Genomic DNA, 26,426 nt, shown 5'->3' with positions numbered 1-26,426 from the left:
ATGGCCTTTATTATGTTGAGGTAGGTTCCCTCTATGCCCACTTTCTGGAGAGTTTTTATCGTAAATGGGTGTTGAATTTTGTCAAAAGCTTTTTCTGCATCTATTGAGATGATCATATGGTTTTTATTGTTCAATTTGTTAATATGGTGTATCACATTGATTTGCATGTATTGAAGAACCTTGCATCCCTGGGATAAATCCCACTTGATCCTGGTGTACGATCCTTTCAATGTGTTGTTGGATTTTATTTGCTAGTATTTTGTTGAGAATTTTTGCATCTATATTCATCAGTGATATTGGTCTGAAATTTTTTTTTTTTTTGTAGTATCTTTGTCTGGTTTTGGTATCAGGGTGATGGTGGCCTCATAGAATGAGTTTGGGAGTGTTCCTTCCTCTGCAATTTTTTGGAAGAGGCTGTGAAGAATGGGTGTTAGCTCTTCTCTAAATGTTTGATAGAATTCACTTGTGAAGCCATCTGGTCCTGGACTTTTGTTTGTTGGAAGATGTTTAATCACAGTTTCAATTTCATTACTTGTGATTGGTCTGTTCATAGTTTCTATTTCCTCCTGGTTTAGTCTTGGAAGGTTATACCTCTCTAAGAATTTGTCCATTTCTTCCAGGTTATCCATTTTATTGGCATAGAGTTTCTTGTAGTAGTCTCTTACGATGCTTTGTATTTCTGCAGTGTCCGTTGTAACTTCTCCTTTTTCATTTCTAATTTTATTGATTTGAGTCCTCTCCCTCTTTTTCTTGATGAGTCTGGCTGATGGTTTATCAATTTTGTTTATCTTCTCAAAGAACCAGCTTTTAGTTTTATTGATCTTTGCTCTGGTTTTCTTTGTTTCTATTTCATTTATTTCTGCTCTGATTTTTATTATTTCTTTCCTCTACTAACTTTTGGTTTTGTTTGTTCTTCTTTCTCTAGTTCCTTTAGGTGTAAAGTTATATTGTTTATTTGAGATTTTTCTTGTTTCTTGAGGTAGGCTTTCATTGCTGGAAACTTTCCTCTTAGAACTGCTTTTGCTGCATCCCATAGGTTTTGGATTGTCGTGTTATTGTAATTTGTCTGAAGGTATTTTTTGAGTTCCTCTTTGATTTCTTCAGTGATCTCTTGGTTATTAGTAACATATTGTTTAGCCTCCATGTGTTTGTGTTTTTTACTTTTTTTCCCCCTGTAATTGATTTCTAATCTCATAGCTTTGTGGTCAGAATAGATGCTTGAAATGATTTCAATTTTCTTAAATTTACCAAGGCTTGATTTGTGACCCATGATGTGATCTATCCTGGAGAATGTTCTGTGTGCACTTGAGAAGAAAGTGTAATCTGCTGTTTGGGGATGGACTGTCCTAGAAATATCAATTAAACCTATCTAGTCTATTGTGTCATTTAAAGCTTGTGTGTCCTTATTAATTTTCTGTCTGGATGATCTGTCCATTGGTGTAAGTGAGGTGTTAAAGTCCCCCACTACTATTGTGTTACTGTCGATTTCCTCTTTTATAGCTGTTAGCAGTTGCCTTATGTATTGAGGTGCTCCTATGTTGGGTGCTATATATTTATAATTGTTATATCTTCTTCTTGGATTGATTCCTTGATCATTATGTAGTGTCCTTCCTTGTCTCTTGTAATATTCTTTATTTTATTTATTTATTTATTTATTTATTAATTTTTGCGGTATGCAGGCCTCTCACTTTTGTGGCCTCTCCCGTTGCGGAGCACAGGCTCCGGACGCGCAGGCTCAGCGGCCATGGCTTACAGGCCCAGCCGCTGCGCAGCATGTGGGATCCTCCCAGACTGCGGCACGAACCCGTGTCCCCTGCATCGGCAGGCGGACTCTCAACCACTGTGCCACCAGGGAAGACCCCATTCTTTATTTTAAAGTCTATTTTATATGAGAATTGCTACTCCAGCTTTCTTTTGATTTCCATTTGCATGGAATATCTTTTCCCATCCCCTCACTTGCAGTCTGTATGTGTCCCTAGGTCTGAAGTGGGTCTCTTGTAGACAGCATATAGATAGGTCTTGTTTTTGTATACATTCAGCAGGCCTGTGTCTTTTGGTTGGAGCATTTAATCCATTCACGTTTAAGGTAATTATTATACATATGTTCCTATTGTCATTTTCTTAATTGTTATGGGTTTGCTTTGTAGGTCCTCTTCTTCTCTTGTGTTTCCCATTTAGAGAAGTTCCTTTAGCATTTGTTGTATAGCTGGTTTGGTGATGATGAATTCTCTTAGCTTTTGCTTGTCTGTAAAGCTTTTGATTTCTCCATCGAATCTGAATGAGATCCTTGCCAAGTACGGTAATCTTGTTTTAGGTTCTTCCCTTTCATCACTTTAAATATGTCATACCACTCCCATCTGGCTTGTAGAGTTTCTCCTGAGAAATCAGCTGTTAACCTTATTTATGGGAGTTCCCTTGTATGTTATTTGTCATTTTTCTCCTGTTGCTTTCAATAATTTTTGTCTTTAATTTTTGTCAATTTGATTACTACGTGTCTCAGCGTGTTTCTCCTTGGACTTATCCTGCCTGAGACTATCTGCGCTTCCTGGACTTGGGTGGCTATTTCCTTTCCCGTGTTAGGGAAGTTTTCAACTGTAATCTCTTCAAATATTTTCTTGGGTCCTTTCTCTCTCTCTTCTCCTTCTGGGACTCCTATGATGCGAATGTTGTTGCGTTTAATGTTGTCCCAGAGGTCTCTTAGGCTGTCTTCATTTCTTTTCATTCTCTTTTCTTTATTCTGTTCCTTGGCAGTAATTTTCACCTTTCTGTCTTTCTGGTCACTTATCCGTTCTTCTGACTCAGTTATTCTGCTCTTGATTCCTTCTAGTTCAATTATTGTATTGTTCATCTTTATTTGTTTGTTCTTTAATTCTTCTAGGTCTCTGTTAAACACTTCTTTCATCTTCTTGATCTTTGCCTCCATTCTTTTTCCGAGGTCCTGGATCATCTTCACTATCATTATTCTGAATTCTTTTTCTGGAATGTCGCCTATCTCCACTTCATTTAGTTGTTTCTCTGGGGTTTTATCTTGTTCCTTCTCTTGGTACATAGTGCTCTGCCTTTTCATCTTGTCTATCTTTCTGTGAGTGTGGTTTTCATTCCACAGGCTGCAGAATTATAATTCTTCTTGCTTCTGCTGTCTGCCCTCTGGTGGATGAGGCTATCTAAGAGGCTTGTGCAGGCTTCCTGATGGGAGGGACTGATGGTGGGTAGAGTTGGGTGTTGTTCTGGTGGGCGGAGCTCAGTAAAACTTTAATCTGCTTGTGTGCTGATGGGTGGGGCTGGGTTCCCTCCCTGTTGGTTGTTTGGCCTCAGGTGACCCAACACTGGAGCCTACTTGTTTCTTTGGTGGGGCTAATGGAAGACTCCTGGAGGGCTCATGCCAAGGAGTACTTCCCAGAACTTCTGCTGCCAGTGTCCTTGTCCCTTGGTGAGCCACAGCTGCCCCCTGCCTCTGCAGGAGACCCTCCAACACTAGCAGGTAGGTCTGGTTCAGTCTCCTGTGGGGTCACTGCTCCTTCCCCTGGGTCCCAGTGTGCACACTACTTTGTGTGTGTCCTCCAAGAGTGGAGTTTCTGTTTCCCCCAGTCCTGTCAAAGTCCTGCGCTCAAATCCCACTGGCCTTCAAAGTCTGATACTCTAGGAATTCCTCCTCCCGTTGCCGGACCCCCAGGTTGGGAAGCCTGACATGGGGCTCAGAACCTTCACTCCAGTGGGTGGACTTCTGTGGTATAAGTGTTCTCCAGTCTGTGAGTCACGCACCCAGCAGTTATGGGATTTGATTTTATTGTGACTGCACCCCTCCTACCATCTCATTGCAGCTTCTCCTTTGTCTTTGGATGTGGGGTATCTTTTTTTGTTGAGTTCCAGTGTCTTCCTGTCGATGACTGTTCAGCAGTTAGTTGTGATTCCAGCACTCTCGCAAGAGGGAGTGAGCACACATCCTTCTACTCCGCCATCTTGAACCAATCTCTCTATATAAATTTTTTTTTGTTTGGGATGTAAAACTCCATAGGAGAGGGGTTTAAAAAGTGCTAAGGAAATCATACCACAGAGCTACTGATGTTGAGACTACACTCCAGGTCCATGGTGTGTGTTTAAATACTGCGAATAAGCATACACATTGTGAATGTGTCATAATACAGGGGAAGTGGGTGGGAGAGAGAAAGACTGGTCCTTTCCTCTTTAGAAGCACAAATGTTCCTTGTGTAAATGAGCCTTTGTAAAACGGCCTCAGCCACACTCTAGAGACTTCTGTTGCTGAGTTTGCTCTCGGCCAAGAGAAATAGTGAGTGATCTGTTATTACTCTGGACCAGGATTCTTCTGACGGTGTTTTATTTCTCTGCTCCTCTTACTTTCAATACCAAGTTTCACAGCCACTGTTGCAATGTCAGTAATTCAAGCCTAGATTTTCCTTTGCCCCTGTGGTCAAGTCAATATCTTACTGCATTGGTGTTTCCTTTCTCCCTAGTAATCATAGACACTAACATATCATGTATGCAGACCGACCAATCAGTGAGGATAGAAGGCCATTTAAAGGGACAATGTCTCATTATGCAGAAACTCCTAAAATGAACGCCTCTCTCTGAGTATTGCATTCAAGATCTTCTGATGGGTACCTTTCCCAGGACTAGCAGAAAATGGGCCACTGATGGCTCTCTCTCATTTGCAACCAAAATTTGGAGGCAAAACCTTCAAGGAAAGTGTGCCCAAAACAAGGCGTGTTGGAACTCTCTGCAGCTGTGTGGCTTACTCTGCTGGTCTATGGACCCCACTGCTGACCTACGGGGCTGTCCTGACCAGATAAACAAAAAAGTGAACTCAGGTGGACAATTCCATCACACAATCTGAAGCAGATAAAAGAGCATTTTCTTTTTCCTTTAGAGCTCCTGAGAGTCATAAAAATTCCTATTAAATGAGAATACCACAATCCAATTATCACTGTAAATATTTCACTTGAAAGAGGGTAGTAGAGTTACCTGATTCACTATTTGTTCAGGGGAGGGTTTGGGTGTTAAAAGGCTGACCGAAACCAAACTTGCCTCACATCATAAATGTGTCCAGAGTAGACCCAGGTCTTGTACAATGAATTAATCACTATTGCATCAGGGGTGTGTGTGTGTGTGTGTGTGTGTGTGTGTGTGTGTGTGTGTGTGTGTGTGTGTGTGTGTGTGTGTGTGTGTTTGGGGGATGTGTTTTGTGTGTTAACAGGGTTGTTTTCAGGTGTGTGTGCTTATTTTTTTACAGACTCACCTGCTAGCATGATGTTTGGTCCCTTTTTGTACTTGGTTTACATTAGTTACATCAAATTTCTTTTAAAACATTATTTTTGTCAGGTCTTAAGCATGACGTAATGGTTTCTGAAGGCCACATATTTCCACTTTTTTATCCCTTTAAAAAATCTTTTTAGTTTCCAATATTTAAGTCAAAGATGCAAAAGGACCAGTACTAATTAGGGGACATCGTGGTGGTTCTGTCAGACCCGAAACACATCCCTGCCACGTGATTCTGCTTTTAGCTCTACAAGGAAACTCGGGGCAAGGAGCGCTCGGTAGAACTTGGAAATTACTATGACTCCTTGTGAAACACCATTAAACTCCCTTTATCCTGCCATCACGTGGAACGATTCCCAATCAAAATGCTGATGTCATAATACATGGGGATTCTAGTCATATGCTAGATGCTCTATTAATAACAATTTTGTATTGCCAGTTGTATATATCCAAAGTAAAACACACACATGGAAAGGCCCTAAATTTAGTAATATTAGTTAACTTCACATGCGCTTATAAAAATGTCCTCTGATCACCAGAAACCGTGAAAGAACACTTCCATGTTGTGTGTGGACAGACAGTATTCAGAAGGGGCACCTACCCACTGCAATATCTTCCTAACTGTTCCCTTATATTCATTCTTTCCAAAAAGGGCACCGCAAAACAAAATAACAAAATACTCTTGGGATTGACATATATACAGTAATACGTATAAAATAGATAACTAATAAGAAAAAAATAACAAAATACTCTTATAGATTAAAATTAATGGAGGAAAGCCGTGTCGTTGTTTAAAACTGGCAAATACTGTTGCGAGACCCAAGCAGGCAGAGCACGCGCAAGCCCTCAGATGGTGGCAGAAGGCACTGGCATCGGCAAATCCTGGTGATGCAAAGAACACGCTTTGGAGTCAGAGAAACCTAGGCTCATTTCCCAGTTCTTCAACTTACAAACTCTGATCTTAGAAAGGTATTTAAACTCTTTAACTTCAGTGTCCCCTTCATAAAAAAATGTGATAGTAGCATTGTCAGAAGCCTCAATATTTAAGTAACCTACATTTCAAAGCACGCAGTGCTTAATTAACGGGCAGAGAAGGCCCGAACACAAGCATGTGGACAAAAGATGCTCAACTCCTCTCGTCATCAGGAGACGTAGCCCAGCCTCTTCTGAGCAGCACCTTTGTCCCTGCCCTGGAGTAAGGGCCCATCTGCCCCTTCTCTGCCACCACCATCACAGGGAAGCAGAGGAAGGTTTTCCTTTTCAGATTCCCAGGCATAAAATAAAAGAAGGGAATTTTTTTTTTCTTTTGGCCAGCCATTGGGATACTTTTTTTCCTTTCAGATATAGGAAAAATATTTCCGACCTTCAGAGTCAGGGAAATGAAGACTGTTCTCTGGAGAATAATTTAAGCACGGAAGTGATCTGTTTCCACACCAGGGCCCAGAACGGCCGGGTCTGGTCTGGAGATGCTGCAGGTGGGGGACTGACAAGGAGGGGAGTAGGCATGGAGGCAGGAGGGGCAGTTGAGCTAAATGCACTGGGCTGGGGGGAAAGGATCTTCATATTTCAATGAAAGCTCCGGTGGAATTCATTTCCTGCAACTCGGTTTTCTTTGACTTTTTTTTAAAGCACTTTAGGACAATCCTTGGCAAATCAAGTCCTCTCTCACGGGCCGTGTCGTGGGACACACAAAGCAATATGGCCAAGTTGGTAAAATTAATCACTAACAAATAAAACAATAAGGTTTGTGAAGTAGCACTTAGAATCAGAGCTCACTGACATCTTGTTTCATTCATAAAAACGGAGGGGAGGGCTTCCCTGCTGGCGCAGTGGTTGAGAGTCTGCCTGCCAATGCAGGGGACGCGGGTTCGTGCCCCGGTCCGGGAAGATCCCACATGCAGCGGAGCGGCTGGGCCCGTGAGCCATGGCCGCTGAGCCTGAGCGTCCGGAGCCTGTGCTCCGCAACAGGAGAGGCCACAACAGTGAGAGGCCCGCGTACCGCAAAAAAAAAAAAAAAATCGGAGGGGAGAGGCTTGTCCTTTCGGCTCAGCCTCATTCACGCTGCCCATCCTTTAAGAGCTCTCGAAAATCACACTGGAGGAGGTAACAGAATACGACGCAACACTGAAACCTTGCTGAGTGAGGGATCAGGGTTAGATGCGGGTGTTCATGCCTTAATTTCATGACCCTCAAATAATATGTAAATAATAAACAGCTACACATGGTTTCTCATTTACAGATGCAAGAGCTGGAGGGTGGCACCAAAGATGTGAAGGGCAACACGTGGTGGTCTCCCCCTCCCCCTCCATCTTTCCCTCCCTCTCCCCTTCCCAGTTTCTGACCAGGGACCAGGGCCATTAAGAAGATCACACTCAGAAGGGCGTAGAACTTTGCATCAAATTTACTGCCATGAGCTGGTCTTCAAAAAGGGTATCATTTGCTTTGATACTGACTAGCTTTTTAATCAAGCTTTGAAATCCTTCTAAATGACAATAATAGTATGATAACATGCCGCTATTTCAACATTCACAGAACCATTTTTAATGAGATGCTATATGTGATGTTATAAGTTATAATGCTATTATCATTTTTTGCTATAATGTCATTAAAATAAAAGATGCAGACTAGGAAAAGTTGTTAGACAAAAAAAAATCTTGTTCTCATTTGCATTTCTTTGCTTACAGCTAGTAATGTATTTGACATGTGATATTCCAAATATTTAATGTCTCTGCATTTGTGCAGTCCACTTTTAATGAATCCAGTCAGCTATGAGATATTTGAGGTTCAGAACTATTATTCCTTATTCACTTTTAAATGGCCAGTGCTTAGCAAATTGCATAGTGTATAAAAATCAGTTGCTGAATAACCTACACTGCATTTTTAATTAACTAATATAAGAAAAAGGACAGAGTTCCGAGGAACTCTCCTAGAGAACATCTTCTGTTGTGATGTGATGATTCATCAGGTCTCCACGGATACTGCTTGGAGTGTCCCAAATTCACCATCTGCTTGTGTTAAAACCCAGATACACCTGGTTCTCTGCCCAAGAGTTCTGTTTACCATGTCAAGGAAGAGAAATATGGACTAAATGGATGGCTTCTTTAATTTTCTAAATCTCAGGTGTTCATCTGAATAACCTATTCTCAGTTCATGGTAGGAACCAACAACAAGTTACCAGTGAATAAACTGTAAATTCTATCTCCTTGAAACCAGGACCTACATTTGTTGGCAGCCAGTCAGCTGGTGGTGACATAACTCTTCTTCGTTTCTCCGGGATCACAGACTGCCTTGGCGACCTCACCTGAAGATGCTCCATCCATCCTGTGAAAGGCTTAGAGAGCCAGGAACCGGAGATGCATAAAGCCACTAAGAGAACCACTTCTAAGCGTACCTATTCATCTCCAGTAAGAGGAAAATAATGGTAGTGATGATGATGTTTGTAATGATTCTGGAAGACAGAGAAGAGTGAGGAACCTGAAGAACTTGCTGGGTTAGGACTGCAGCTGCTCAGGGCATCTTCTGCCCATGGGATCCATATGGAGTCTTCAGCTGTGTCCAGTGGCAGCTGGTCTCTTCTCTTCCCTTCAGAGAGGCCGTCCTTGCCATCCCATGGCTTCCGCTGCTGTTGCGTGATGACAGCCGGACTGGCAGAGCAGCCTCTGAATTCCTAGGGGCTTGGGTTGACTTCATCTGGCCTTGGCCGTGGTATTTCCTCCTCTCTGTTTATTTCTTTCTTTGTTCTCTGGGCTCACTCAGGAGATGTCATTCCCCATCACTGTAGAAAATCTTTCGGTATTTCCCAACATCTATCAATGCATTTGAACACTATTTTGTGGTTACAGAAAGATCAATTCCAAATGTCCTTCCTTCTACTTCAGACACAGTTTTAAGCCAGGTTGGATCTGTATTGTGATTGTGTACTGGGTGCTTTCACGTATTATCTCGTTCCAACCTCACGATGACCCATTCAGGTAGATATAAGTGGTGCTTTTTCACAAATAAGAAGACTCAACTCAAGGAGACTTGTGAAGGGTCATCCTCTCAATTGCCGGCTGGTTTCAGATGGTGGCCTGGTTGGTCTGCTGTTGGGTCTTTGCTCTTTTATCAGATATGTACGGCCTTCCTGCTTATTTACATTTTATGTTCAAGAGCAAGTTCATTGGGGCTGAAAGCCAACATGAGGAAGTATAAGGAATACTGAAGAGAACCTGGTTGCATACGCAGATTTTTCACCCATCTGCTGTAAGACTGGGGCAAACCATCTTTCCTAACTGGGCCTTATTCGTCTCATCTGTAAAGCTGAACCAGATGATTTAAAAACTCCTACATGTCTAAAGGCATGGATGTACAGTCTACAATTCTATCTATGTTTCTAGCCATGCCTGACAAATCCATTTATTCATGAGAATTTTCTTTTAATTTGACACAGAGGGAAAATTCATATTCAAACCACACTTCAGATCTTCAGGCTTGTTTGCAAGTGTTTCCTCCTTCCTGATCCACCTCCAACCTCCTCCTGTTCTCCCAGCTTCACAAGAACTCAATACAGAGACACACACAGACACAGCCTCATACGCACACAAGCACACAACACCCCCCTGGGATTGTCCTACATGCCACTGTAGGTCTCAGCAGCTTTTCATTGACCTGGTTACCTCTGATTTAAGACAGAAAAGAGGATGAAGGATGGGACGGGTGCTGGGGTGAGAGAAGGAGAAAGACAAGCTAAGGGAGGGCAGGAACAGCAAGCCCAGCCACGGGAACCTCAGCTCTTTCTTCTGCAAACATCCCATCCTGCCGCCTTGGCATCTCCCCCAATGATTCTGCATCTCCAGTGTTAGGCCGTGATCGTTCCCACAACTTCTGTCTCGCATCTGAGTGGAGGAATGAAACTCCGAATACTCAGAGTCAGACATAACGTTGGTGCTCATTAAAGGCACGTGAAGGTTTGTGCAACAGCTTCCAGCATATGCATTAGTAGCCTCTGTCTCCACCTTAACTTTCAGGCATTGAAACTGAAGGATATTCAATAGAGAGAAAGACTTTTTCTAAAGTAGTGACAAAATCAGAAAACATTAAGACCCAGAAGGTCCTTGGCGATTCCGCTGCTCTGAGAAGACAAGTCCTGACCACAGTCAGCGAGTTCCCGCATGTAGTGGCTCCTCCCACACCTCGGTTCTCACGCCCCATCAGGTACGCTGTTCATCTCTCAGTACCTGGAACACAGTCGAGCTGTTTCCTGCTCATCACACTCATACAGGCTGGTTTCTTTGCCAGGAGCTCTATGCCTTAGACTCCTCCCATGACCATCTCTTTCACTCATCTGCTGAGATGCTCACCTGTCCTCAAGACACCCCTGATCACCCTGACCATTGTAGGACATGCAACGGTGGGATATTATGTCAGTGATGCCTACATTTCCTTGTCTTTGTTTTTGTTTCCTTTCTTCCACATTAGACTGCAATGTCCAGGGGGTCCATGGCCATGTCTGTCTTCCCGCCACGCCTGCTGCAATGGCTGGACTGGAGTCCGCACAAAGTACGTAATGATTAAAGCCACGAATCATCCTTTTGTTCGCCAGCTAAGCCCCGTCTTTAACAGACAAGAGCTCTGCCTAAGGCCACACTCAGGAGCAAAAGCAATCCAGGGTTCCAGTGAGGGTCCTCTGACTTTCACACTAATGTTGTTTCTAAGATGCTCTGATGCTTTGCCACAAGAGATGCATTCGCTGAGTATTTTCTGCTCTGACTTCTTTATATATCAATAGCAAGGTTTACACCTTCTTGTCTAATTATAATCAAACAGTTATTTAATTCCCAAGTCTAATTTTGTGATATGCTCTGATCCTGAGTCCTAGCCTGAGCCTTGCACTCGCTACTCCTTAAGATCTGTCAAGTGATACTATGGCTGTCATGAAATTCCCAATTAAAATGTAAGATGTGATAAATGCCACAGGGTGAAGGACAACGGGAAGGGTGGAAACAATTGACGTGGCAGAGTGTGCAATTTCAAAAGATGTGAGACTCACCCTCCTACAGGGACTCAATGCCAAGTACCTCACAGAGTGTGGCCAGAACAACCCTGGGAATATGAATAAATCTAGAAGTAACCCAAGATGCATGGCATTTGGTCTCACACTGCTCTGTTTACAGATGGAAATACGAAGGTTCTGAGGGATGCAGAGATTTGCAGAAATGGCACCAAAACCCTGGTCTCCTGACTCCTAACTTGGTATAATTTCCACTGAAAAGAGCAACTTCCAGAGAAGCAAAGTGGAAAAGGAAACAAGAATTTATGGGCCATGTTTCCTGGCTTTTTCCTATTAGCAATTGCATGTGGTCCATCCTCCCATCGTTCCACAATACCCCACCCCGACCAGCACCCACACCTGGGTCCCCCCATCAGCCTCTAACAAACACATCCTCTCCACGTGGCACTGACTCCCCAGCTCCATGCTGGTTGACTGCTGCCCCCCTCATTACACCCCAAACCTCCCCCAACTCACTGTCACTGCACTTGACAACATCAAATTCCAGGGGACATGTTCAGTCCCTACCTTACTTGAAATCTCATTTATTTAACCACTTAGGTAGCACCTGGTTTGCACCAGGTAATCTTCTCAGCCCTTTGTAAATATTAATTCATTTGACCTTAATAACCATCTTTCAGAATACACATCTCCATTTTACAAATGAGGATCTGAGTCACAGAGAGGATAATAACTTGCCCACAGCTAAATAAAAGTACAATTCACACTCCACAAACCCTTATGCCCAGGCTGCCTCTTTTCTTAATTGTTTTTTATTGTGGTAAGAACACTTAACATGAGATCTATAGGTTTAACATATTTTTGTGTCCGATCCTCCATGGCTGACTGTAAGCACAGTGTTGTACAACAGGTCTCTCGAATTTATTCACCTTATGGAACTGAAACTTTATACCCGTTGAACAGCGACCCCCGACTCCCTCCAGCCTCCTTGCTCCTGGCACCCACCGTTCTCCTCTGTGAGTCTATTTTAGATACCTCTTACATAAGTGAGAACATGCATTATTTGTCTTTCTGTGTCTAACTTATTTTACCTTGCATAATGTCTTCCAGGTTCATCCACGCTGTTGCATATGAAATTTCCTCCTATTTTAAGGCTAAATAATATGCCACTGAAGATATATCTTTACCCACGTTTTCTTTATCCATTGATCCATCGATGGACACTTAGGCTTTTTTCCATACCTTGGCTACTGTAAAGCATTCTGCAGTGAACATGGGCGTGCCAAGATCTCTACAAATCCTGATTTCATTTCCTTTGGATAAGTATCCAGAGATGGAATTGCAGGATCACATGGTAATCCTACCTTAAAATTTTTGAGGAACTGCCACACTGGTTTCCACAGTGGCCGCACCACTTTACAATCCCGCCAGGAGGGCACAACGTTTCCAATTTCTCCACATCCTCCCAACACTTTTTTATCTTTTGATTTTTGGGGGACTAGCCGTCCTCGCAGGTGTGAGGTAATATCTCAAGTCTTGACAAGTGAGGAACACACTTTCCTGTTATGATCTTTTCTCCTGGCTTTTTTCCCTCCCATCCTTTGAGCTGCTCAGTTCCCCTTTACTCCTGTAGAACCATTTCTCACAGAAGATTGTTGCCAGGGGTTCTGCCCCGAAGCCTCCTTCCACACTCTCTGGATGCTCACACCTACTTCTGTGGTTGGGTTGTGGGAATTCACAGTCCAGCTGCTTCCAAATGTGTGTTTGCAACACTGACTTCCTGTCTGGAATTCACACTCGTGTATATACAGCTCTGCCTTAACTCTTAACTTGCCTCTCTGTGGAAAACTCAAAGTCACAATTTAAAAAACGAAGCTCCCACTTCTTCCCCCAAAGCTTTGCCCCTCATCGTTTGCCTCTTTATCAACAATCTCCACACTGTACTCAGGTCAGAAACCTGGAAGGTATTCTTGAGTCCAGCAGACCCAATGACTATCGATCCTAATTATTCTATCTCCTAAAGGTTACTAGATTCCATCTTTTCTTTCTTTTTTTTTTTTTTTAATTCTAATTGTCTCCACTGTAGTTCAAACACATTCCACTCTAATTTACAACCCAGGAACAGGACTTTCAAGTTGCCCGGTAGGTAACCAGAGTGGGGCAGTAGAGATCCTGCCGCCTTGTGGCCGTTTCCCGTAACAACGACTTTAAAACCCTTGCTTATGGGCACTTCATATTCACAAGGCCTGCGGGGCTGTACGTGACACCTGCCCTTGTAAAATGTCCTGGGATAGGTAATCGAAAACAACTTCAAAAAGGGCAGAAGTTTAAACAGTTTGACACTGGTTTAAAAAAATGCACGTGAAAAGATAAGCAACATCATTAATTATTTTGGAAACTCAAATCAACACTATTAACGACTATAACGAGGTATCACCTCGCACCAGTCAGAATGGCCATCATCACAAAGTCTGCAAACAAGAAACGCTGGAGAGAATGTGGGGAAACGGGAACCCTGATACGCTGTTGGTGGGAATGTAAAATGGTCACAGCCACTATGGAGAACAGTATGGCAGTTCCTTAAAAATCTAAAAAGAGTGCCACCAGATGATCTGGCCAGTCCACTCCTGGGCATACATCCGGGGAAAACCATAAATCGACAAGACACATGCACCCCAACGTTCACTGCAGCACTTCTTACAGTAGCCAAGACTTGGAAGCAACCACTATGCCTGTCGAAGAATGAATGGATAAAGAAGATGTCATACATACATACAATGGAATATCCCTCGGCCATAAAAAGAACGAAATAATGCCACTTGCAGCAACTCGGATGGACCTAGAAATGATCCTACTAAGTGACGTGAGTCAGACAAAGCCGAATATCGTATGATATCATTTATAGGTGGAATCTAAAAATCAATACAAATGAACTAACTTACAAAACATAAACAGAGTCACAGACTTAGAAAACAAATTTATGGTTACCAAGGGGAAGGGGGGAGAGGGATAAATTAGGAGGTTGGAATTAGCATATACACCCTTATATATAGAAAACAGATCACCAACAAGGACCTACTGTATAGCACAAGGAACTCGACTCAACACACTGTAATAACCTCTGTGGGAAAAGAATCCAGAAAAGAATATATAGACGTCTCTGTGTAAGTTAGTGTCTTCCTAGCTGTATTCCTAGCTCTGGCTCTGCCTCTGTCCAATAATCCTCTACATACGATGGATTATTTCTCAAATGGATCTTAATACGTTCTCCCTTCCTTGAAAATCCTTTATGGTTTTCAAAAGCTCTCAGGACATAGTATAAAAGGAATTACACATTTACATGTCTTTTCATGGTCTGGCCCCAATTCACCTCCTCAAACTTTCTCAAGATTTCTTTCTTCTCACTCATCAGATTTAAATGTAATACCTGAAACTATAAAACTCCTGGAAGTAAACACAGAGAAAAAGCTTCTTGATATTGGTCTGGGCAATGATTTTTTTCGATATGACATCAAAAGTCCAGGCAACAAAAGTAAAAATATCAAGTAGGACTACATCAAACTAAGAAGCTTCTGCACAGCCAAGGAAATCAACAACAAAGTGAAAAGGTAACCTACAGAATGGGAGAAAATATTTGAAAATCATATATTTGGTAAGTGGTTAATATGCAAAATATATAAGGGACTCCTATAACTCAGTAGCAAAATACAAATAACCCAATTAAAAAAAAAAAAACAGAAAAACCAAAGAAACTGAGTAGCCATTTCCCCAAAGAAGTCATACACATGGCCAACAGGTATATGAAAAGGTGCTCAACGTTACTAATCATCAGAGAAATGCAAATCAAAACCACAATGAGGGCTTCCCTGGTGGCGCAGTGGTTGAGAGTCCGCCTGCCGATGCAGGGGACACGGGTTCGTGCCCCGGTCCGGGAGGATCCCGCATACCGCGAAACGGTTGGGCCCGTGAGCCATGGCCACTGAGCCTGCGCGTCCGGAGCCTGTGCTCCGCAACGGGAGAGGCCACAACAGTGAGAGGCCCGCGTACCGCAAAACAACAACAACAACAACAAAAAACACAATGAGCTATTACCTCACACCTGTAACAATGGCTATTATCTCAAAACAAAACAAGTGTTGACAAGGATGTGAAGAGAGAATCCTTGTACATTGTTGGTGGGAATGTAAAATGGTGCAGCCAGTACAGAAAACAGTATGGGAATTCCTCAAAAAATTAAAAATAGAACTACCATATAATCCGGTAATCCCACTTCTGGGTATGTATCCAAAAGAATTGAAATCGAGATCTTGAAGAGATATTTGTAATCCCATGTTTATGGCAGCATTGTGCGTAGTATTCAAGAAATGGAAACAAACTGTATGTCTACTGATGGATGAATGGATAAAGCAAAAGTGGCATATACATACAAGGGAACGTTGTTCAGACTTATAAAAGCAGGAAATACTATCATTTATAACAACATGCATGGACCTGGAAGACATTATATTATACTACGTGAAACACGTCAATCACAGAATGACAAACACTGCATGATTCCACTTATGAGTCAAACTTTCAGAAGCAGAAAACAAAATGATGGATGCCAGGGGGTTGGGGAGGAAGATATGGGGGGTGTTGGTCAATGGGTATAAAATATAAGTTACACAAGGTAAGTTCTAGGAATCTGCTGTACAACATGGTGCCTGTAGTTTACAATACAGTGCTGTGCGCTGTCTTAGATGTGCTCAGGTTGCCACAGTGAAACACCGCAGACTAGGCAGCTGCTCAACAAGAAACATTTATCTCTCACAGTTCTAGAGGCTGGAAGTCCTAGATGAGGGTGCTATAGTGATCAGGGGAGAGCCCTCCTGATGGCTGCAGACTTCTTGTTGTGTCCTCACATGGTGGATGGGATGAGGAAGCTCTCTGGGGCGTCACTGATAAGGGAATTAATCTTGTTCATGAGGGCTTTGCTGTCATGACCTAAACATTTTCCAAAGGCCCCTCTCCTAACGTTGGGGATTAGGATTTCAACACATGCATCTGGGGCAGACACAAACGTTCAGACCATAGCATGCACTTAGAAATTTACCAAGAGAATAGATTTCATGCTGAATGTTCTCCACACACGCACCCCCCCCCCCCCCATGCAAAGGGACACAGGAAACTTTAAGAAGTGTTGGATATGCCTGGAACCTTGATTGTGATGATGGTATCACTGGTATATGCACATGTCCGAATGCATCAAAATGTATGCATTAAAAATGCACAGTTTCTCATTTATCAATTATGCCTCAATACAGTTGCAAAATAAAAAAGGGAAAATAAAACACTGTTTTAGCCCAATGAATCTAATTTGAGTGCCCCACTGCAACTGCTATGCATTCAGTTTTATTGTTCTGCCTCTGCCCTCTTTGACCAGATTGGACCTCTCATCTTTCGGATTTCAGAACATGCATCATTTCTTCCAGTAAACCTTCTTTATTCCTCAAGGTTGGGTCAGGTTCCACACATATATGCCCCATCACCCCTTGTATATTCCCCAAACTAATATGTAACCACAGAAACAAGTAGCTACAGACACTGTGCTACTTCCCTCCTGGGTGTTAAATACCATTTCTTTAGCACAGTGTAGACAGTCGCAACCCTGGAACACAGTAGGCAGTTCATGGACATCTGTTAAATGATACATTGAATACATTTTCATTTCCACTAATTTCATATCTTTAATTTTGAGGGAAATTCTGTTCTCCAGAGTCCACTCTTTCATCTAATTTACTTTCTAAAATTATACATCAGATATTTCTTAGGAGAGCCATGTATGTCTTAAAAAGAGATCTGAAATTCTAGGGCAGTAGAATTTGAGCATTTCACTTTACAAAAAAACACATGGCTAGACTAAAAAGAGAAAACTTGTATTCAACGTGCTGTAGCATTCGTGAAGCAAATATCTATAGCATGCAATACTGTAGAGTCTTAAACTCATTATGAACTTTTTCTGGAGGCTGAATTTTTTTAAATCAGAACTATTTTAGGCATGAGGATTTTTTTCCTGGTAATGAACCAGATTCTGCAAAGATTTAAAGTTCTTTTTGGCTGTAAATGATGCAGCTTTGGGAACTATTTGGCATTGAAACTATCTGGTTCAATGTGCAATGATTCTTTCCTCATGCCTCTTCTGAAAGCTCTAAAATGGTTTTGGGAACCGCTCTAGGCACAAAGAATCATATATTTCTGTGCCATCCTTCAAAGAGGTCTGTGTAATGACAGCTTGATGTTTCAGATCTTCTCAAGGGTAAGATCGTCTTATTTCTATTTAAAAAGTAATTTCGTTCTATTGTGTGGCTGGATTATTTTTTCTGGGAAAGCCCAATCTCTCAACCTTCTTTGATTATTTCAATCTCTTTCCTCATCATTTGCCTTTATATTGAAGTTTTGGGGAAACATCTTTTAAAGAAGAAAATGTGCTGAACAAAGGCATCCGGATCTCCTCCATCTCAAACGAAACATACCGACACAGATTCCAAGCTCATTCAAACAAAACTCTTCAGTTTTCCTACACTGGACTCAATTCTCAATGGAGACATTTCAACTCACAAATGTATTGAGCACCATCACTTTCGTGTTCTGTCCTTTTTAATCTATGTGAGAGAATGAGGGAGGGTGGTCAGACTTTCTGCTTCTAGTAATGGATAGCGTTTCTCTGTTTTAAAAGAGCATGCGGACTTTCACTACTTGTAAAGCAAATACCTGCCTCACATTCGCATTCCCATTGAGGAGAACTTTTAAAAATGTTAAAAGCATCAAAGAGCTACAAGAGAAGGTCAATTTATGAAATCAAATCTCAGAAAAATCAAGGCAAAACCAAGAGTAAACCCCACCCTCTTTTGCCTTGAGGGCAATTGCCTTTCCTGAAGAAATGTCAGTGAAACTAGGAAGAATCTGATGACTTAATAGGGTAAGAGAAGTTGAAAGCAACTAATTAGAAAGAATCATGATCATGGCACTAGTTAATCTGGTGCCTGGGAGGATCACCCTCAGTTTTAAGTGTGCTAGATACTGAGTTCTGATTTTCTTTTGGCATTCAGCATTCATCTCCATTCCTTTCTGTGTTCTTCTCTATATTATAGAGTCAGGAAACCTGCGGACTTCCTTTCCTACAATCTCTATCAAGCAGGGCTCCATTTCAGATTCTATCAAACCAGCAGAAAGAATGACGGTGCCTCCAGCGGCTGCAAGATCTCCAAGAGCTGCAAGGTTTCTCCCAGAAAGTACCCACATCGTTGCTGCAGGCAAATTAGGTCACTCATAACTATGTCCAGAGAGTTCTGACACTTCCTGATTTCCACATGCAACGTGCTGCTTTCCCTATGGTTTTCCCAGCCCTTCCAACGGCTTTATGAGGACTGATTTCTCTTAAATAATCAGAGTAGCATTTGTTTTCCTGACTGACTCCTAATTGATACAGTGAAAGAGAATGAGAAATAAACTTGTACTTCACTGAACGTATACAACCAAATTGTGGCAACTGAGTGGTCCAGAGAACTTAAAATCTTGCAACTGCAGATTGCCTAGACTTTCAGCATCCCACACCCCTGCCCAGAAGCAGAAGGCAGAATAAAATTAAAATCTGCATTTTCAGCTTCAAATTACTTCCAAAAATTATTTCCCAAATCAATACATAGTTAAAGAGAGCCAAGCACAAGAAAACAAGACTCTGTGTATTAGAATAATTGGGAACAACAATAACAATGAATGAGATTTTTTTAAAATTGATGAAACTGATGAGACCGACCAAAAAACAAAAATAGGAAAGGCAAAAATTAAATCAGGAATTGAAAAACTGGACATCTCTAAACATTCTATAACAATTAAAAAGACAGTAAGATATTATAAGCCACTTTATTTCAAGAAGTTTGAAACGTTAGATAAAAAGGACAAATTCCTAGAGAAATACAACTCCCCAAAACTCACTAAAGAAGAAACAGACACTCCAAATATTCCTCAAGACAGTAATAAAAGGGAATCATTAATGAATTCCCCATCTCACACACACACACACACACACACACACACACACACACACACTCACACACACACACACACACCAGCCTCTAGATTCCTCCTGCCAGGCTTCTGCAGATGCTTCCAGCAGAACCTAACTGTATTAGGACCCACAAATTATATCCAGTTAAATCTGTTAGGATCATACCCCAGCATCCCAAAAAAAGCATCTTACTAAACAACACTTCTGATTACACTGCAGGAATAGGGAGATGCAATTATGTCATCTCTAACTGGATTTTGAAGTCATGATACTTAAGATACTAATTATTTTCACACACATGTAAAGCAACCAAATGCTCTCCATGGGGAACTGTGGGCTATTTAGAGCACCAGTTTAAGTCGGTTTACACCTAATGAGGGAACTCTTCAGCACTGTGGGCACAGCACATATTAAATGTGTAAGACGGCGGCAGGTCCTTCCCACAGTTTCCAGAGCTGTGAATGCTCTTGGCACATGAAACATAGGAACTTAAGCACTCAGGGGGGGACTCGCTCAGTCGGGTTTGTTTTTTTAAAGTCATATAAGTCAGCTTTGAAATTAACACTTTCAACTCAACTATAAAAAGTGTGAGGAAGATAGAAATGATGTGTTTAAAATACTCTTAGGACCATGGCAAAATAGACTAATTCAGACTAAAACAAGGAAGGAGACTTTGCCGATTTATAAGAGAAAGACAGATTAGGAACCATAGAAGAAAACAAAACATTAAGATATTGGGTATTTGTATTTTGTTCCTTAGAAGGTTGATTAAGCAACTCTGCAGCCACTTCCTGTGGAGGCCATAAAACTCTGAGAGAGGAAGAAGTTGTGACATGAATACTGAGACCTGAAAGAAAGCCACTGAGTTCAAATGCTGACTCTGCAACAGTCTTGTCATGGGACACTGGAGAAATAACCTATCATTCACTCACCAAGTCTGCAGAGGGCAGTTTTAAATGCATTTCAACCTCTAAGATATGAAAGTTGGAAAGGGACCCTGGACACCATACAGTCCCCATGTTTGATTAGAGCAGCAAAGTGATGCCCCAAAGCATAAGATACCATTTACACCAGGATCTTTTTTTTTTTTTTTTTTCTGAATTTTTTCAACTCACCAGCAAGGATTTAAGTTCACCTAAAGAGTTTGAGAGAAAAAAAATGATATATAAATATATATAAAACTAATGCTGTAAGCTATTGAATCCCCTTAGGTATAATAATGGTACTTTATATGCACTATCTAATTTAAGTCTCAATATATCCATTTTATCTTTTTCAGATTGAAAAAAAAAGAAAACTGAAACTCAGAGAAGTTAATTAACTTGCTTAAATTCATACAGCAAGTTGGTGTCAAGAAACTCAAAAGATTCTTCTGTCTTTACTTTGTCTACTGTGCTAATTTAAAAAGACTCTTTCTGCAACTTCCTCAGAACCAGATTCAAATCAATGCTTGTATGTCCATTATATACCAATAAAAAATAAATAAAAATAATCGAGACAAAAATACACTGCTTGGTTGTACATGAATGTTCATAGCAGCATTACTCATAATAGCCTAAAAGTAGAAAAAAAATATGTCCCTCAACTGATGAATAAATAAATAAAATGTGTGGTGGGGAGGGATATATTGGGAGTTTGGGATTGACATATACACACTGCTATATTTAAAATAGATAACCAAAAAGGACCTACTGTAGAGCACAGAGAACACTGCTCAATATTCTCTAAGAACCTAAATGGGAAAATAATTTGAAAAAGAATAGGTAACTGAATCACTTTACTGTATACCTGAAACTAACACAACATTGTTAATCAACTATGTTGCAGTATAAAATAAACATTTTTTAAAATGTGGTATATTCATAAAATAGAACATTATTCATCAATAAAAAGTAATGGGGCTTCCCTGGTGGCGCAGTGGTTAAGAGTCCGCCTGCCGATGCAGGGGACGCGGGTTCGTGCCCTGGTCCGGGAGGATCCCACATGCCACGGAGCGGCTGGGCCCGTGAGCCGTGGCCGCTGAGCTTGTGCGTCCGGAGCCTGTGCTCTGCAGCGGGAGAGGCCACAGCAGTGAGAGGCCCACGTACCGCAAAAAAAAAAGTAATGAAATATTGATACAAGCTACAGCATGGATAAATCTTAAAAACATTATGCCAAATAAAAGAAGGCAGTCACATAAGACATCATCATGTATGATTCTATTTATATGAAATGTACAAAATAGGTAAGTCTACAGGGACAGAAAGTAGACCAGTGGCTGGGAGCTATAAGGGAAGGAACAGGAAGTGACTGGTAAAGGGTATGAGGTTGTTTTGGGGATGAGGAAAATTAAAAATTAAGTTATGGTTATGGTTACAGAATTTTGTAAACTTACTTTAAAAACTGCTTGCATACTTTAAATAAATAAGCTTTATTATATGTAAATTATGTCTCCATAAAATTGTTAAAAAATTAATGTTTAGGGGGCTAGGTAATGGTATCAAAGATCTCCTATAATTAATTCCCTTGAGGTCCCTTTAAGTTAATCAACCATCATCCAAGGTGAACAGAACACCAGGAAATCTGGGTACCACATAGGTCAGAAGTCTTAAATTTGAAGAATCAAATATATCTTTTTTTTTTAATTATTGGTGCCTTTTTTGTCCTCACCAAGAAATCTTTGCTTTTCCAAAGGCCATGAAGATATTTTATTTCTTTTTCTTTTAGAAGTTTCATAATTTCCGCTTTAGGTTTAGGATTATAATCTACTTCAAATCATTTTTTGTGGAAAGTGTGGTAAATTTTAAGCTATTCTATCCCCTGTATGATAACTAGGAGTTCTACAACCGTTTCTTGAGGTAGAAAAACAAAAAACCTTTCCTATTCTTCTTCTCATTGGTTGACTTTTTTGTTAGAATCAATTGACCATATAAATGTGGGCCTATTTCTGAATTCTGTGTTCTGTTCCAGTAATCATTCACCGAGATTATGCCAATATATTGTCGTGATCAATGTGGCTATAGAGTAATTATTGATACTAGGAAGATTGAAACCTCCAGTGTTGTTTTTCCTCTTCAAGGTTGTTTGGCTATGCTAAAGCCGTGGTAACTCCATGTAATTTTTTGACAAATTTCTTAATTTCTCTGGAATTTTGATAGGGATTGCACTATACCTATATATAGATCAATTTGGGGGAATAACTTTAAAAAATATTCAATCTTCCAATTTATGGACATGGTGTATCTCCCCATTTATTGAAGTCTTTAACTGTTTCATCAATGTTTCACAGTTTTGTAATTTTCAATATTGAGGTTTAACATTTTTTGTTCATTTTATTTCTAAGTATTTATGCATTTTCATGCTACTTGCTATAAATCAATTTTTATATTATTTTTAATTTGTTGTCAGCATAAAGCAATATACATATTCTTTTATATTTGCTTATTAACTACAGAAATGTATTTGTAAGTTCCTCATCATCTTCTACATGAACATTTATGTCATCTGTAAATAAAGACAATTTTATGTCTCCTTTCCTAAACTTTTCGTGTTGTATTTCTTTTCCATGGCCTATTGCACTGGCCATGACCTCCAGTATTTTGTTGAATAAAAGTGATGAGTGGACCAAATGTAAAATAGATAGCTAGTGGGAAGCATCTGCATAGCACAGGGAGATCAACTCGGTGTTTTGTGACCACCTAGAGGGGTGGGATAGGGAGGGTGGGAGGGAGACGCAAGAGGGAGGAGATATGGGGATATATGTTTATGTATAGCTGATTCACTTTGTTATACAGCAGAAACTAACACACCATTGTAAAGCAATTATACTCCAATAAAGATGTTAAAATAAATTTTTTTTAAAAAAGGAGTGATGAGTGGGGATATATTTGACTTACGCCTCATTTTAATGGGGAAGTGTTCAATGATTTGCCTTAACCATGATATGAGTAACCGTTATTTTGTAGATGTTATTTATCAGGTTGAAGTTTTCTTCTATTCCTGGCTTGTGGAGAGTTTTATCATGAGTGGGTTCAACTTTGTCAAGTAATTCTTCTGCATTTATTTACATATATAATTTTTCTACTGTATGTTGTTAATTAACTACTTTATATTGAATTATCTTGACTAATTTTCAAATGTTAAACCAATCTTGTATTCTTGGAATGAACTCTACTGGGTATATTATCAATTTTACATATGGCTTGATTAGACTTGCTAATATTTTATAATGTATTTTTTGTGTCTAACTTCATGAAAGATCTTGATTTATAATTTCTTTCCTTGCAATGTTTTTGTGGAGCTTTAGAACGAGAACATTTCTGGCTTCCTAAAATAAGTTCAGTAGTAGTAGATTACCATCCTCCATTTCCTGAAAGAGTATATGCATTTTTTTCCTTAAATATTTGATACAATGATCCAGTGGAACTATCTGTTCCAGTGTTTCCCTATGAAGATTTTGACTGTGGATTAAATTTGTTTAACAGATACATGCCTATACTGCTTCTGTATTTCCTCCTGAGTCCATTTAATTTTTGAAGAAATTAGTCAATTCTATTTAATTGTCAAAGTTAAAGTGCAGTATGGCAAGAAAAAAATAGAATACATAAAGATTGAAAAGTGAGATATAAAGTTCTCTTGATAACATAAATGTTGATATAGAAAATGATAAGGAATCTACAGATAAACTTCTAAAGCTAATAAGTTAAAAATACGGGAATTACTGATATTCCTTTATGCTGACAACAAATGAAAGTAATGTTTGCAATATTACTTTATTTTTTAATGTTCTATCTCTAGTGATGTGATAAGTCACAAGTCTGATTTTTCCTCTTTTTTCCTCTTGATCAGTCTTGCTATATTTTCATCAATTTTATTGATCTTTTCACAAAATTAACTTTGAGGTTTCTAAAACTTTTCTATAACTTGCTCATTTTTTTGTTTCTTTCAGTTCTCCTAGCTTTTCTATTTATTTTCTTTCAATTACTTTGGTTTAATAAACTAACTGCTTTGCTTACTCTTTCTTCTAACTTCTTAAAGTAAAAATAACTGATTTTAAATAATTTGGTTTTTTATAATATAGACTTTTCAAACTACAAATTTTTCTCTATCTTTAGCTGCTTCCCATGTTTATGTTATAATTTTCATTATGTTTTAGTTCAAAATACTTCAAATTTCTCATCATTTCATTTTGATCTATAGCTGATTTATAAATGTGTTTTTAAGTCTCCAAATATTTGTATCTTTTTTACATATCTTATTTTTGTTGATTTCTAGTTTATTTTTGTGATATTTTGTTGACTTATGATTTAGTTTTGTTATCGTTAAGTAACGTATACTATTAGTGACACGTGCTGGAACTGGGTTGTTCTGATTTGAGACATTTATGACATATTCAGAATTGTAACAAGCTTGAAATCGGACATGCCATGGGAATCTGCAAATCAGGGCTTTTGTTTGTTTGTTGAAAAGCTAGTTTAATGTACAAAAAATAAACACAATATTTCAGTATTTGATATTTTTGGATGTATCTTATGGCACTACGTGAGGTCTATCATGGCGTCTATTTCATGTGCTCTTGAATAAAACATTGTAGCCCTCAATGTTATATATACATATTTCATGCACATTAACACTGTATACAGACCTTCTATATATTTATAATTTCTTTTGACCAAGTATTAAGAAACATTATTAAAATGTCCAAATATGATTGTGGATTTCTCTATTTCTTTAAGTTTATCATTATGTTCTTGTTTATGCTGCTAATACTTCTTGTTTTTAAATATAATTAGTCTGATATTAATGGAGTCACAGCAGCAACATTTGCATGAAGTATTTTCAAATTATTTCACTTCACATCTATCTGTTTCTACTTAGAGTGTCTAATGTGTACAGAATGTATTTGGGACTTGCTTTTTGTAACCTCTTCTGAAAATTTCTGCCTTTTAATGGGAATGTTAACTCCATTTGCATTCAATGCAATTATTGGTATGTTTTGGTTTATGTCTACACTCTCGCTATTTGTTTTCTAGCTTTGCCGTCTGTCTTCTCTCCTCTGTTCCTCCTTCCCCACCTTCTTTTGGATTAACTGACCTAACTTAATATTGATTTTAATTTCTTTATAGGTTTTTTAGCTATCCGTCTTCACAAACTTTAAAAAAAAAATTTGTTCTAGGTATTATACCTAATTCTCTTCTACCTTATGAGAGTCCACTTTAAGTTAGGCATGGTATTATTTATGTAAAATGTTAACTGCTTGAAACTATCAAATTCTACTTTCCCAATATTTTGTGTTATTATTTTTACATATTTTACCTCTAAATATGCAATAAACTCCCAATAAAATGTTAAATTTGTATTATACAGTCAATTGTCTTTCAAAGAAAAAACCCCATAATCTTTTATATTCATCCACTCATCATTTTCAGTGCTCTCCATTTATTATGATCTCAGTTTCCGTATGGTATCATTTCCTTTTATCCTGAGGAGTTTTCTTTAGCATTTATTCCAGTATGTATGTGCTTGCAATAAATTCTCTCAAGCTGTTTTTTTTTTTAACTTGAATATGTATATATTTCCTCGCACTTTTGAAGAAATTTTCATTGAATAAAAAGAATAGTGCGTTTCAAGAGTTTTATTGTTTTTTCTCTAGGCACTTTAGATATGTCTTTTGGCATCCACTGTTCTGGATGAAAAGTCGTCTATCATTTATATCATTTTTCTTCTGTATGAAATGTGTCAATTGTCTTTGGCTGCTTTTAAGATTACCTCTTTATCTTTTATTTCCAACAAGGTGACTACGATATGCCAAGGTTGCTTATTTTTGTATTTCCTCTTTCTATTGGTTTGGATATATTTATATTTTGTATTTATTGTGGTTGAACTTCTTGGTTTTGCAGATTGACTTTTGAAATTTAATTTAGTATAATCCATTATTATTCAAAATATTTTTTCTGACTCATTGTGTTTCTTCTTGTCCTTTCCTGTAGACCTATAATTACACATATGCTCAAACATTTGATATTGCCCCATTGGTTACTAAGGCCCTGGATTGTCCCCCATTATTTTTTTCTAATTTTCTTATTGGCTGCATTATTTTTATCTGTTTTCATGTTCAGTAACAATTTGTTCAGCAGT

The sequence above is a fragment of the Aethalodelphis obliquidens genome, unplaced genomic scaffold (genome assembly GCF_003676395.1).
Source record: "Aethalodelphis obliquidens isolate GAN/ISIS:26980383/991018 unplaced genomic scaffold, ASM367639v1 scaffold25, whole genome shotgun sequence".
Classification (NCBI taxonomy): Eukaryota; Metazoa; Chordata; class Mammalia; order Artiodactyla; family Delphinidae; genus Aethalodelphis; species Aethalodelphis obliquidens.
Note: the sequence above shows the minus strand (reverse complement) of the source record.